Below are 16,750 nucleotides of genomic sequence, written 5' to 3'. Positions count from 1 at the left end.
GGAATGGCGTCGTTAATCTTTACTCAAGGACGGTTTCCATTACATGACGTGAAGTCAGCTGTAGTAGCCTACCTCTCATTGTCACTGTGGTAGATCTGGTCGCATTTCCAAGTTTATTCGTGGCAGTGCAGATGTAAATCCCAGCGTTGGTAGACGTGGCTCCTGTGATGTTCACGGTCCTCTGTCGCCCCCCAGTGGACACACCGTTAAAGGACCACTCCAGCTCTGGTGGTGGTTTTCCTTCAGCAGCGCAGACTAGAGATATATCATCGCCCACGTCCACCTCCCTTCTGTCATCTCCCAACGGAAACCTAGGAGCAACTGAGGAGAAACCAAGCCATTTAATTACAGTCATTTAACAGACGCTTTTATCCAAAGTGAAAAGCTGTTAGACCTTTCAGAGCTATACAGCTGTAGAATTCCAGATGAAGTAATGTACAGCTTGATGTTGGAATAGTTACATGCAGTCTGTCAGTTCATTTCAAATAACTAACTGGAAACAATTAAGCAGTAAAATAGTTTGCAATTCATAAATTCTTAAATTAGTTATAACCAAATAGCAACTATAATTGTGTTTGTGAATCTTTTTTGGATCAACCAGAATGATGATGTGGAAATAATGTATAACAGGTTAAAACCTACAGTGCACATCCAGGACAAAAGGTTCTGTCACAGTAGGAGGGGGTTGTGGTCCGTCTGGTCCCAGGTCCAGTTGTGCCTCACATCTGTACTGTGCTCCATCATCATGTCTACTGGGGGTGATGGTGAGGACAGATGACTCATTCACTGGTGTCTTTATCCGGTCATCAGAAGAGGTGGTCATCATGGTGTCGTTTCCTTTATACCAGGTCACAGTGAGACTCTGGACAGGAGCAACGTTGAGGACGTCACATGACAGCTGATACTCTGTCCCCTCCACCATCGGAACAGTGTGGTCCACAGGGAAGATGGACACGCTGTCTGGACGCTCTGGGGAGGAAGGCTTTGTGTTAACATCACTGACAGGCTCAAATATAATGACTTGGTCCAACCTCTAACTGATTGTATTCATTGCTTGGAGACGCAATGACATACAGTAGTATATTGAAATGACCGTTTGTGTCACATCGTCACTCAAAACTTGTGCCGAGTAGCCTACAGTACGTCTTTCTGCCATTTTGCAGCCGGCTTTAAAGGTGCTCAGTTCGATTTCTCATTTCTTTTTTCGGCCACTAGAGGGGGCAGTGGTGCAGCGTATCAGATATAAACAAGTGGGCGTTTTCACTCCATACGGTGCCGTTCAGGGGGTGGGGCTCAGCGCCGGGCCGGCTTCGCTCATAATAAAAATAAATTCTGCATTTGCTCCACAGGCACGACACCGTTGGCTATATCTTCTGTACAGTTATAGTTATGACTCCTCTGGATCTATTTATTGCATATATTGTTTGTTTGTTTGTTTTTTACAAAAAGTGCAGTAAATCGACCAGAGCATCTTTAAGGGGACCCACTACTACTAGAATATGTTTTTTAGGGGGCCCAGAATTCGACGCCCCTGACCACTAGCATTGTTAAATCAAAGTACACCCGTTATAAAATGTGGTATTCATATTCATCAGATAGTGAACTGATGCAGGTTTACAGTATTATAAGTGTAGTATTCTGAACTAAACTACATGGCTAAACCAGTTGAATGAATAATGTGAGATTCTCCCAGATACTATTATTAAATGACTGTATAGTCAATCTACAGACAGATTCAACAGGATCTTTATCAAATCACTAATGACTACAAACTGTGGGCTACTACTGTTCAACAGAAACATCCATTTCACTTTACAATAATGGACATACTCACTGTAAATGGTGAGCGGAAGAGACTCTATACGCTGCAGTCCGTTAACGAGGTTGATGTAGCATTTAGGCTCTGTGGTCCAGTCTGTCAAGGTGGCCATGGTCCAGGTGACCAAGCTGACGCCCTCCTGTAGGCCTGTGGCTCCGAATCTGGCCTCCCAGCCCAAACCGTCGTGGTCTGCGATTGATGTGCTGCAGTCGACGGAAACGGGGTCTCCATATCTCACCACCACTCTGGGAGGGTTGAACTCAAGGACTGTGGTCACCGATAGGACAAAGTGAAAAGACAATATTACAGATATACATTTCAGATCTGCATAACGAGAGCATATGCGAACAGCAACGTTTCCTGTTTGCTCGAACTAGGGAAAAAAGTGTTCACGCTCAAACATGTTTCCGATAGGCTTCCTGAGCGCACACACACACACACACACACACACACACACAAACTCCTGACCTTCTCTTTCAGAACCAAACCACAGCCACCCAAGCTGCCATCTAAATCATACAGTATAATATAATATGGGCAAATGGAAATCAAAAGGTGTATGAAAAAAATACCTTTGACAACTGTTACATTGATAGATTCTGATGAAACAGGAAGTTGTGGTCCGTCTGGTCCCAGGTCCAGTTGTGCCTCACATCTGTACTGTGCTCCATCATCATGTCTACTGGGGGTGATGGTGAGGACAGATGACTCATTCACTGGTGTCTTTATCCGGTCATCAGAAGAGGTGGTCATCATGGTTTCGTTTCCTTTGTACCAGGTCACAGTGAGACTCTGGACAGGAGCAACGTTGAGGACGTCACATGACAGCTGATACTCTGTCCCCTCCACCATCGGACCAGTGTGGTTCACAGGGAAGATGGACACGCTGTCTGGAGGCTCTGTGGGGGAAAATAATATTTTTATACCCTCCCTGCCCTATAACAACCATTTTATTGCTTATTCTCACCTATTATCAAATCTATATCGTCTTTCACGTTTCTCATGTATGGATGGATGTTAGAATGTATGTGTGTGTATATGTATGTATGTATGTATGTATGTATGTATGTATGCATGTGTGTATGCTTGTATGTGTGTGTGTGTGTGTGTGTGTGTGTATGCTTGTATGTGTGTGTGTGTGTGTGTGTGTGTGTGTGTGTGTGTGTGTGTGTGTGTGTGTATGGATGTAGTACTTATTTTTTTCTTTGTCAAATGTGTGTACTATGTTATGTTGCATATGTGAGCGGTGTCGCAAGGCCGATTCCATCATTGCTGACAATAAAGTTCATTCGTATCGTCTACTTACTGTACACTATGACAGTGAGATCTGTACGACATTCGCCACCGTCATTCAACTTCATATTGCACTGAGCCTGGGGATCCCAGTTCACCAAACTAGACACATTCCAGATAAGGAACTGGGCGTCTTCTTCCACTGCGTTTCCCTCACTGGTTTCCCAGCGCATCCCAAGATGTGAGGCGTTTGTGCTGCACTTGACTTCCATGGACTCTCCGTGTTTCACCACCAGCTTCTCAGGGGTCAGAATGAGCGAGGGACACCGTCCATCAGCAGCAGCTGTAAACACATAGTGAAAGGTTTATTTCTCTGTTGTTGTATTTTAAAATGGGACTTTCCTAGCAACTAACCACAATCCCCACAACCCCCCCCCCCCTCCCACACCCCCTCCCCTCCCTGTTCTCACACATCCAACGAACTCGGCCCATTTCTGCTTCTGTCAACTGTCTGGTACCACTAAAACTGACACCTACCATACCCAAGAGAGCACCCGTGTGTAGCCTACTTCATGACATCAACTGCGTGATCATACTCATTACCATTTATTATATTCAGTTCCAATTATCATTCATTATATTCAAATCCAATTTCTTGGATTTTGATAATTGTTCTGTCGCGTTCACAAATTACATCTAACTTTTTATTTAGTATTTGCTTAGAAAAACGGTAAAACATAACCTATCCAGTAACAAGGCCATTGAAAAGTGTGGAAAACAGATATTCAACATATAGGCTACATGTTTACTATGGTTCAAAGAGCATCCGTGTGTACTATGACATCAACTGCGTGCTCATACTCATTATCATTTGTTATATTCAGTGAAAATTTCTTTGATTTTGATAATTGTTCAGTCACTATCACAATATAATATGGGAATGATGCCCTGTTCATTTTGTCTGTGGGATTTAATTTAATATTGTTAGGATGCTGTTTGAAATAATGACAGCTATGTGGAATGGCGTCGTTAATCTTTACTCAAGGACGGTTTCCATTACATGACGTGAAGTCAGCTGTAGTAGCCTACCTCTCACTGTCACTGTGGTAGATCTGGTCGCATTTCCAAGTTTATTCGTGGCAGTGCAGATGTAAATCCCAGCGTTGGTAGACGTGGCTCCTGTGATGTTCACGGTCCTCTGTCGCCCACCAGTGGACACACCGTTAAAGGACCACTCCAGCTCTGGTGGAGGTTTTCCTTCAGCAGCGCAGACTAGAGATATATCATCGCCCACGTCCACCTCCCTTCTGTCATCTCCCAACGGAAACCTAGGGGCAACTGAGGAGAAACTACGCCATTTAATTACAGTCATTAAGCAGACGCTTTTATCCAAAGTGAAAAGCTGTTAGACCTTTCAGAGCTATACAGCTGTAGAATTCCAGATGAAGTAATGTACAGCTTGATGTTGGAATAGTTACAAGCAGTCTGTCAGTTAATTTCAAATAACTAACTGGAAACAATTAAGCAGTAAAATAGTTTGCAATTCATAAATTCTTAAATTAGTTATAACCAAATAGCAACTATAATTGTGTTTGTGAATCTTTTTTGGATCAACCAGAATGATGATGTGGAAATGATGTATAACAGGTTAAAACCTACAGTGCACATCCAGGACCAAAGGTTCTGTCACAGTAGGAGGGAGTTGTGGTCCGTCTGGTCCCAGGTCCAGTTGGGCCTCACATCTGTACTGTGCTCCATCATCATGTCTACTGGGGGTGATGGTGAGGACAGATGACTTATTCACTGGTGTCTTTATCCGGTCATCAGAAGAGGTGGTCATCATGGTTTCGTTTCCTTTATACCAGGTCACAGTGAGACTCTGGACAGGAGCAACGTTGAGGACGTCACATGACAGCTGATACTCTGTCCCCTCCACCATCGGACCAGTGTGGTTCACAGGGAAGATGGACACGCTGTCTGGACGCTCTGGGGAGGAAGGCTTTGTGTTAACATCGCTGACAGGCTCAAATATAATGACTTGGTCCAACCTCTGACGGATTGTATTCATTGCTTGGAGACGCAATGACATACAGTAGTATATTGAAATGACCGTTTGTGTCACATCGTCACTCAAAACTTGTGTAGCCTACAGTACGTCTTTCTGCCATTGTGCAGCCGGCTTTAAAGGTGCTCAGTTCGATTTCTCATTTATTTTTTCGGCCACTAGAGGGGGCAGTGGTGCAGCGTATCAGATATAAACAAGTGGGCGTTTTCACTCCATAAGGAGACGTTCAGGGGGTGGGGCTCAGCGCCGGGCCGGCTTCGCTCATAATAAAAATACATTCTGCATTTGCTCCACAGGCACGACACCGTTGGCTATATCTTCTGTACAGATAGTTATGACTCCCCTGGACCTATTTATTGCATATATTGTTTTTGTTTTTGTTTTTTTTACAAAAAGTGCAGTAAATCGACCAGAGCACCTTTAAGGGGACCCACTACTACTAGAATATGTTTTTTAGGGGGCCCAGAATTCGACGCCCCTGACCACTAGCATTGTTAAATCAAAGTACACCCGTTATAAAATGTGGTATTCATATTCATCAGATAGTGAACTGATGCAGGTTTACAGTATTATACGTGTAGTATTCTGAACTAAACTACATGGCTAAACCAGTTGAATGAATAATGTGAGATTCTCTGAGATACTATTATTAAATGACTGTATAGTCAATCTACAGACAGATTCAACAGGATCTTTATCAAATCACTAATGACTACAAACTGTGGGCTACTACTGTTCAACAGAAACATCCATTTCACTTTACAATAATGGACATACTCACTGTAAATGGTGAGCGGAAGAGACTCTTTAGGCTGCAGTCCGTTAACGAGGTTGATGTAGCATTTAGGCTCTGTGGTCCAGTCTGTCAAGGTGGCCATGGTCCAGGTGACCAAGCTGACGCCCTCCTGTAGGCCTGTGGCTCCGAATCTGGCCTCCCAGCCCAAACCGTCGTGGTCTGCGATTGATGTGCTGCAGTCGACGGAAACGGGGTCTCCATATCTCACCACCACTCTGGGAGGGTTGAACTCAAGGACTGTGGTCACCGATAGGACAAAGTGAAAAGACAACATTACAGATATACATTTCAGATCTGCATAACGAGAGCATTATGCGTACAGCAACGTTTCCTGTTTGCTCGAACTAGGGAAAAAAGTGTTCACGCTCAAACATGTTTCCGATAGGCTTCCTGAGCGCACACACACACACCCACACATACCCACACACACACCCACACCCACACCCACACACACACACACACACACACACACACACACACACACACACAAACTCCTGACCTTCTCTTTCAGAACCAAACCACAGCCACCCAAGCTGCCATCTAAATCATACAGTATAATATAATATGGGCAAACGTAAATCAAAAGGCGTATGAAAAAAATACCTTTGACAACTGTTACATTGATAGATTCTGATGAAACAGGAAGTTGTGGTCCGTCTGGTCCCAGGTCCAGTTGTGCCTCACATCTGTACTGTGCTCCATCATCATGTCTACTGGGGGTGATGGTGAGGACAGATGACTCATTCACTGGTGTCTTTATCCGGTCATCAGAAGAGGTGGTCATCATGATGTCGTTTCCTTTATACCAGGTCACAGTGAGATTCTGGACAGGAGCAACGTTGAGGACGTCACATGACAGCTGATACTCTGTCCCCTCCACCATCGGACCAGTGTGGTCCACAGGGAAGATGGACACGCTGTCTGGAGGCTCTGTGGGGGAAAATAATATTTTTATACCCTCCCTGCCCTATAACAACCATTTTATTGCTTATTCTCACCTATTATCAAATCTATATCGTCTTTCACGTTTCTCATGTATGGATGGATGTTAGAATGTATGTGTGTGTATATATGTATGTATGTATGTATGTATGTATGTATGTATGTATGTATGTATGTATGTATGTATGCATGTGTGTATGCTTGTATGTGTGTGTGTGTGTGTGTTTGTGTGTATGCGTGTGTGTGTGTGTGTGTGTGTGTGTATGGATGTAGTACTTATTTTTTTCTTTGTCAAATGGGTGTACTATGTTATGTTGCATATGTGAGCGGTGTCGCAAGGCCGATTCCATCATTGCTGACAATAAAGTTCATTCGTATCGTCTACTTACTGTACACTATGACAGTGAGATCTGTACGACATTCGCCACCGTCATTCAACTTCATGTTGCACTGAGCCTGTGGATCCCAGTTCACCAAACTAGACACATTCCAGATAAGGAACTGGGCGTCTTCTTCCACTGCGTTTCCCTCACTGGTTTCCCAGCGCATCCCAAGATGTGAGGCGTTTGTGCTGCACTTGACTTCCATGGACTCTCCGTGTTTCACCACCAGCTTCTCAGGGGTCAGAATGAGCGAGGGACACCGTCCATCAGCAGCAGCTGTGGACACATAGTGAAAGGTTTATTTCTCTGTTGATGTATTTTAAAATGGGACCCTCCTAGCAACTAACCACAATCCCCACAACCCTGTTCTCACACATCCAACGAACTCGGCCCATTTCTGCTTCTGTCAACTGTCTGGTACCACTAAAACTGACACCTACCATACCCAAGAGAGCACCCGTGTGTAGCCTACTTCATGACATCAACTGCGTGATCATACTCATTACCATTTATTATATTCGGTTCCAATTATCATTCATTATATTCAAATCCAATTTCTTGGATTTTGATAATTGTTCTGTCGCGTTCACAAATTACATCTAACTTTTTATTTAGTATTTGCTTAGAAAAACAGTAAAACATAACCTATCCAGTAACAAGGCCATTGAAAAGTCTGGAAAACAGATATTCAACATATAGGCTACATGTTTACTATGGTTCAAAGAGCATCCGTGTGTACTATGACATAAACTGCGTACTCATACTCATTATCATTTGTTATATTCAGTGAATATTTCTTTGATTTTGATAATTGTTCAGTCACTATCACAATATAATATGGGAATGATGCCCTGTTCATTTTGTCTGTGGGATTTAATTTAATATTGTTAGGATGCTGTTTGAAATAATGACAGCTATGTGGAATGGCGTCGTTAATCTTTACTCAAGGACGGTTTCCATTACATGACGTGAAGTCAGCTGTAGTAGCCTACCTCTTATTGTGACTGTGGTAGATCTGGTCGCATTTCCAAGTTTATTCGTGGCAGTGCAGATGTAAATCCCAGCGTTGGTAGACGTGGCTCCTGTGATGTTCACGGTCCTCTGTCGCCCCCCAGTGGACACACCGTTAAAGGACCACTCCAGCTCTGGTGGAGGTTTTCCTTCAGCAGCGCAGACTAGAGATATATCATTGCCCACGTCCACCTCCCTTCTGTCATCTCCCAACGGAAACCTAGGGGCAACTGAGGAGAAACTAAGGCATTAAATTACAGTCATTTAGCAGACGCTTTTATCCAAAGTGAAAAGCTGTTAGACCTTTCAGAGCTATACAGCTGTAGAATTCCAGATGAAGTAATGTACAGCTTGATGTTGGAATAGTTACAAGCAGTCTGTCAGTTAATTTCAAATAACTAACTGGAAACAATTAAGCAGTAAAATAGTTTGCAATTCATAAATTCTTAAATTAGTTATAACCAAATAGCAACTATAATTGTGTTTGTGAATCTTTTTTGGATCAACCAGAATGATGATGTGGAAATGATGTATAACAGGTTAAAACCTACAGTGCACATCCAGGACCAAAGGTTCTGTCACAGTAGGAGGGGGTTGTGGTCCGTCTGGTCCCAGGTCCAGTTGTGCCTCACATCTGTACTGTGCTCCATCATCATGTCTACTGGGGGTGATGGTGAGGACAGATGACTCATTCACTGGTGTCTTTATCCGGTCATCTGAAGAGGTGGTCATCATGATGTCGTTTCCTTTATACCAGGTCACAGTGAGACTCTGGACAGGAGCAACGTTGAGGACGTCACATGACAGCTGATACTCTGTCCCCTCCACCATCGGACCAGTGTGGTTCACAGGGAAGATGGACACGCTGTCTGGACGCTCTGGGGAGGAAGGCTTTGTGTTAACATCACTGACAGGCTCAAATATACTGACATGGTCCAACCTCTAACTGATTGTATTCATTGCTTGGAGACGCAATGACATACAGTAGTATATTGAAATGACCGTTTGTGTCACATCGTCACTCAAAACTTGAGTAGCCTACAGTACGTCTTTCTGCCATTGTGCAGCCGGCTTTAAAGGTGCTCAGTTCGATTTCTCATTTCTTTTTTCGGCCACTAGAGGGGGCAGTGGTGCAGCGTATCAGATATAAACAAGTGGGCGTTTTCACTCCATACGGTGCCGTTCAGGGGGTGGGGCTCAGCGCCGGGCCGGCTTCGCTCATAATAAAAATACATTCTGCATTTGCTCCACAGGCACGACACCGTTGGCTATATCTTCTGTACAGATAGTTATGACTCCCCTGGACCTATTTATTGCATATATTGTTTTTGTTTTTGTTTTTTTTTACAAAAAGTGCAGTAAATCGACCAGAGCATCTTTAAGGGGGACCCACTACTACTAGAATATTTTTTTTAGGGGGCCCAGAATTCGACGCCCCTGACCACTAGCATTGTTAAATCAAAGTACACCCGTTATAAAATGTGGTATTCATATTCATCAGATAGTGAACTGATGCAGGTTTACAGTATTATACGTGTAGTATTCTGAACTAAACTACATGACTAAACCAGTTGAATGAATAATGTGAGATTCTCTGAGATACTATTATTAAATGACTGTATAGTCAATCTACAGACAGATTCAACAGGATCTTTATCAAATCACTAACGACTACAAACTGTGGGCTACTACTGTTCAACAGAAACATCCATTTCACTTTACAATAATGGACATACTCACTGTAAATGGTGAGCGGAAGAGACTCTTTAGGCTGCAGTCCGTTAACGAGGTTGATGTAGCATTTAGGCTCTGTGGTCCAGTCTGTCAAGGTGGCCATGGTCCAGGTGACCAGGCTGACGCCCTCCTGTAGGCCTGTGGCTCCGAATCTGGCCTCCCAGCCCAAACCGTCGTGGTCTGTGATTGATGTGCTGCAGTCGACGGAAACGGGGTCTCCATATCTCACCACCACTCTGGGAGGGTTGAACTCAAGGACTGTGGTCACCGATAGGACAAAGTGAAAGGACAACATTACAGATATACATTTCAGATCTGCATAACGAGAGCATATGCGTACAGCAACGTTTCCTGTTTGCTCGAACTAGGGAAAAAAGTGTTCACGCTCAAACATGTTTCCGATAGGCTTCCTGAGCGCACACACACACACACACACACCCACACACACACACACACACACACACACACAAACTCCTGAACTTCTCTTTCAGAACCAAACCACAGCCACCCAAGCTGCCATCTAAATCATACAGTATAATATAATATGGGCAAACGGAAATCAAAAGGTGTATGAAAGAAATACCTTTGACAACTGTTACATTGATAGATGCTGATGAAACAGGAAGTTGTGGTCCGTCTGGTCCCAGGTCCAGTTGTGCCTCACATCTGTACTGTGCTCCATCATCATGTCTACTGGGGGTGATGGTGAGGACAGATGATTCATTCACTGGTGTCTTTATCCGGTCATCTGAAGAGGTGGTCATCATGATGTCGTTTCCTTTATACCAGGTCACAGTGAGATTCTGGACAGGAGCAACGTTGAGGACGTCACATGACAGCTGATACTCTGTCCCCTCCACCATCGGACCAGTGTGGTCCACAGGGAAGATGGACACGCTGTCTGGAGGCTCTGTGGGGGAAAATAATATTTTTATACCCTCCCTGCCCTATAACAACCATTTTATTGCTTATTCTCACCTATTATCAAATTTATATCGTCTTTCACATTTCTCATGTATGGATGGATGTTAGAATGTATGTGTGTGTATATGTATGTATGTATGTATGTATGTATGTATGTATGTATGTATGTATGTATGTATGTATGTATGTATGTATGTATGCATGTGTGTATGCTTGTATGTGTGTGTGTGTGTGTGTGTGTGTGTGTGTGTGTGTGTGTGTGTGTGTGTGTGTGTGTGTGTGTATGGATTTAGTACTTATTGTTTTCTTTGTCAAATGTGTGTATTATGTTATGTTGCATATGTGAGCGGTGTCGCAAGGCCGATTCCATCATTGCTGACAATAAAGTTCTATGGTATCGTCTACTTACTGTACACTATGACAGTGAGATCTGTACGACATTCAACACTGTCATTCAACTTCATGTTGCACTGAGCCTGTGGATCCCAGTTCACCAAACTAGACACATTCCAGATAAGGAACTGGGCGTCTTCTTCCACTGCGTTTCCCTCACTGGTTTCCCAGCGCATCCCAAGATGTGAGGCGTTTGTGCTGCACTTGACTTCCATGGACTCTCCGTGTTTCACCACCAGCTTCTCAGGGGTCAGAATGAGCGAGGGACACCGTCCATCAGCAGCAGCTGTGGACACATAGTGAAAGGTTTCTCACTGTTGTTGTATTTTAAAATGGGACTTTCCTAGCAACTAACCACAATCCCCACAACCCCCCCCCCCTCCCACACCCCCTCCCCTCCCTGTTCTCACACATCCAACGAACTCGGCCCATTTCTGCTTCTGTCAACTGTCTGGTACCACTAAAACTGACACCTACCATACCCAAGAGAGCACCCGTGTGTAGCCTACTTCATGACATCAACTGCGTGATCATACTCATTACCATTTATTATATTCGGTTCCAATTATCATTCATTATATTCAAATCCAATTTATTGGATTTTGATAATTGTTCTGTCGCGTTCACAAATTACATCTAACTTTTTATTTAGTATTTGCTTAGAAAAACGGTAAAATATAACCTATCCAGTAACAAGCGCGAGTTGGAACACGTAGCCTACGCACACGCACACGTGCGAGAGGTGATATTGGCCATTGAAAAGTGTGGAAAACAGATATTCAACATATAGGCTTCATGTTTACTATGGTTCAAACAGCATCCTGTGTACTATGACATCAACTGCGTGCTCATACTCATTATCATTTGTTATATTCACTGAAGATTTCTTTTATTTTGATAATTGTTCAGTCACTATCACAATATAATATGGGAATGATGCCCTGTTCATTTTGTCTGTGGGATTTAATTTAATATTGTTAGGATGCTGTTTGAAATAATGACAGCTATGTGGAATGGCGTCGTTAATCTTTACTTTAGGACGGTTTCCATTACATGACGTGAAGTCAGCTGTAGTAGCCTACCTCTCATTGTCACTGTGGTAGATCTGGTCGCATTTCCAAGTTTATTCGTGGCAGTGCAGATGTAAATCCCAGCGTTGGTAGACGTGGCTCCTGTGATGTTCACGGTCCTCTGTCGCCCCCCAGTGGACACACCGTTAAAGGACCACTCCAGCTCTGGTGGAGGTTTTCCTTCAGCAGCGCAGACTAGAGATATATCATCGCCCACGTCCACCTCCCTTCTGTCATCTCCCAACGGAAACCTAGGGGCAACTGAGGAGGAACTATGCCATTAAATTACAGACATTTAGCAGACGCTTTTATCCAAAGTGAAAAGCTGTTAGACCTTTCAGAGCTATACAGCTGTAGAATTCCAGATGAAGTAATGTACAGCTTGATGTTGGAATAGTTACATGCAGTCTGTCAGTTAATTTCAAATAACTAACTGGAAACAATTAAGCAGTAAAATAGTTTGCAATTCATAAATTCTTAAATTAGTTATAACCAAATAGCAACTATAATTGTGTTTGTGAATCTTTTTGGATCAACCAGAATGATGATGTGGAAATGATGTATAACAGGTTAAAACCTACAGTGCACATCCAGGACAAAAGGTTCTGTCACAGTAGGAGGGGGTTGTGGTCCGTCTGGTCCCAGGTCCAGTTGTGCCTCACATCTGTACTGTGCTCCATCATCATGTCTACTGGGGGTGATGGTGAGGACAGATGACTCATTCACTGGTGTCTTTATCCGGTCATCAGAAGAGGTGGTCATCATGGTGTCGTTTCCTTTATACCAGGTCACAGTGAGACTCTGGACAGGAGCAACGTTGAGGACGTCACATGACAGCTGATACTCTGTCCCCTCCACCATCGGACCAGTGTGGTTCACAGGGAAGATGGACACGCTGTCTGGACGCTCTGGGGAGGAAGGCTTTGTGTTAACATCACTGACAGGCTCAAATATAATGACTTGGTCCAACCTCTAACTGATTGTATTCATTGCTTGGAGACGCAATGACATACAGTAGTATATTGAAATGACCGTTTGTGTCACATCGTCAATCAAAACTTGAGTAGCCTACAGTACGTCTTTCTGCCATTGTGCAGCCGGCTTTAAAGGTGCTCAGTTCGATTTCTCATTTCTTTTTTCGGCCACTAGAGGGGGCAGTGGTGCAGCGTATCAGATATAAACAAGTGGGCGTTTTCACTCCATACGGTGCCGTTCAGGGGGCGGGGCTCAGCGCCGGGCCGGCTTCGCTCATAATGAAAATAAATTCTGCATTTGCTCCACAGGCATGACACCGTTGGCTATATCTTCTGTACAGTTATAGTTATGACTCCCCTGGACCTATTTATTGCATATATTGTTTGTTTGTTTGTTTTTTTTTACAAAAAGTGCAGTAAATCGACCAGAGCACCTTTAAGGGGACCCACTACTACTAGAATATTTTTTTTAGGGGGCCCAGAATTCGACGCCCCTGACCACTAGCATTGTTAAATCAAAGTACACCCGTTATAAAATGTGGTATTCATATTCATCAGATAGTGAACTGATGCAGGTTTACAGTATTATAAGTGTAGTATTCTGAACTAAACTACATGGCTAAACCAGTTGAATGAATAATGTGAGATTCTCCCAGATACTATTATTAAATGACTGTATAGTCAATCTACAGACAGATTCAACAGGATATTTATCAAATCACTAATGACTACAAACTGTGGGCTACTACTGTTCAACAGAAACATCCATTTCACTTTACAATAATGGACATACTCACTGTAAATGGTGAGCGGAAGAGACTCTTTAGGCTGCAGTCCGTTAACGAGGTTGATGTAGCATTTAGGCTCTGTGGTCCAGTCTGTCAAGGTGGCCATGGTCCAGGTGACCAAGCTGACGCCCTGCTGTAGGCCTGTGGCTCCGAATCTGGCCTCCCAGCCCAAACCGTCGTGGTCTGCGATTGATGTGCTGCAGTCGACGGAAACGGGGTCTCCATATCTCACCACCACTCTGGGAGGGTTGAACTCAAGGACTGTGGTCACCGATAGGACAAAGTGAAAGGACAACATTACAGATATACATTTCAGATCTGCATAACGAGAGCATATGCGTACAGCAACGTTTCCTGTTTGCTCGAACTAGGGAAAAAGGTGTTCACGCTCAAAAATGTTTCCGATAGGCTTCCTGAGCGCACACACACACACACACACACACACCCACACCCACACACACACCCACACACACACACACACACACACACACACACACACACACACACACACACACACACAAACTCCTGACCTTCTCTTTCAGAACCAAACCACAGCCACCCAAGCTGCCATCTGAATCATACAGTATAATATAATATGGGCAAACGTAAATCAAAAGGCGTATGAAAAAAATACCTTTGACAACTGTTACATTGATAGATGCTGATGAAACAGGAAGTTGTGGTCCGTCTGGTCCCAGGTCCAGTTGTGCCTCACATCTGTACTGTGCTCCATCATCATGTCTACTGGGGGTGATGGTGAGGACAGATGACTCATTCACTGGTGTCTTTATCCGGTCATCAGAAGAGGTGGTCATCATGATGTCGTTTCCTTTGTACCAGGTCACAGTGAGACTCTGGACAGGAGCAACGTTGAGGACGTCACATGACAGCCGATACTCTGTCCCCTCCACCATCGGACCAGTGTGGTCCACAGGGAAGATGGACACGCTGTCTGGACGCTCTGTGGGGGAAAATAATATTTTTATACCCTCCCTGCCCTATAACAACCATTTTATTGCTTATTCTCACCTATTATCAAATCTATATCGTCTTTCACGTTTCTCATGTATGGATGGATGTAAGAATGTATGTGTGTGTATATGCATGTATGTATGTATGTATGCATGTGTGTATGCTTGTATGTGTGTGTGTGTGTGTGTGTGTGTGTGTGTGTGTGTGTGTGTGTATGGATTTAGTACTTATTGTTTTCTTTGTCAAATGTGTGTACTATGTTATGTTGCATATGTGAGCTGTGTCGCAAGGCCGATTCCATCATTGCTGACAATAAAGTTCATTCGTATCGTCTACTTACTGTACACTATGACAGTGAGATCTGTACGACATTCAACACTGTCATTCAACTTCATGTTGCACTGAGCCTGTGGATCCCAGTTCACCAAACTAGACACATTCCAGATAAGGAACTGGGCGTCTTCTTCCACTGCGTTTCCCTCACTGGTTTCCCAGCGCATCCCAAGATGTGAGGCGTTTGTGCTGCACTTGACTTCCATGGACTCTCCGTGTTTCACCACCAGCTTCTCAGGGGTCAGAATGAGCGAGGGACACCGTCCATCAGCAGCAGCTGTGGACACATAGTGAAAGGTTTATTTCTCTGTTGTTGTATTTTAAAATGGGACCCTCCTAGCAACTAACCACAATCCCCACAACCCCCTCCCCCCTCCCACACCCCCTCCCCTCCCTGTTCTCACACATCCAACGAACTCGGCCCATTTCTGCTTCTGTCAACTGTCTGGTACCACTAAAACTGACACCTACCATACCCAAGAGAGCACCCGTGTGTAGCCTACTTCATGACATCAACTGCGTGATCATACTCATTACCATTTATTATATTCGGTTCCAATTATCATTCATTATATTCAAATCCATTTTCTTGGATTTTGATAATTGTTCTGTCGCGTTCACAAATGACATCTAACTTTTTATTTAGTATTTGCTTAGAAAAACGGTAAAACATAACCTATCCAGTAACAAGGCCATTGAAAAGTGTGGAAAACAGATATTCAACATATAGGCTACATGTTTACTATGGTTCAAAGAGCATCCGTGTGTACTATGACATCAACTGCGTGCTCATACTCATTATCATTTGTTATATTCAGTGAAGATTTCTTTGATTTTGATAATTGTTCAGTCACTATCACAATATAATATGGGAATGATGCCCTGTTCATTTTGTCTGTGGGATTTAATTTAATATTGTTAGGATGCTGTTTGAAATAATGACAGCTATGTGGAATGGCGTCGTTAATCTTTACTCAAGGACGGTTTCCATTACATGACGTGAAGTCAGCTGTAGTAGCCTACCTCTTATTGTGACTGTGGTAGATCTGGTCGCATTTCCAAGTTTATTCGTGGCAGTGCAGATGTAAATCCCAGCGTTGGTAGACGTGGCTCCTGTGATGTTCACGGTCCTCTGTCGCCCCCCAGTGGACACACCGTTAAAGGACCACTCCAGCTCTGGTGGTGGTTTTCCTTCAGCAGCGCAGACTAGAGATATATCATCGCCCACGTCCACCTCCCTTCTGTCATCTCCCAACGGAAACCTAGGGGCAACTGAGGAGAAACCAAGCCATTTAATTACAGTCATTAAGCAG

Source organism: Borostomias antarcticus, assembly GCF_949987555.1.
Source record: "Borostomias antarcticus genome assembly, chromosome: 5".
Taxonomy (NCBI): Eukaryota; Metazoa; Chordata; class Actinopteri; order Stomiiformes; family Stomiidae; genus Borostomias; species Borostomias antarcticus.
This window is presented reverse-complemented; position numbering follows the sequence as displayed.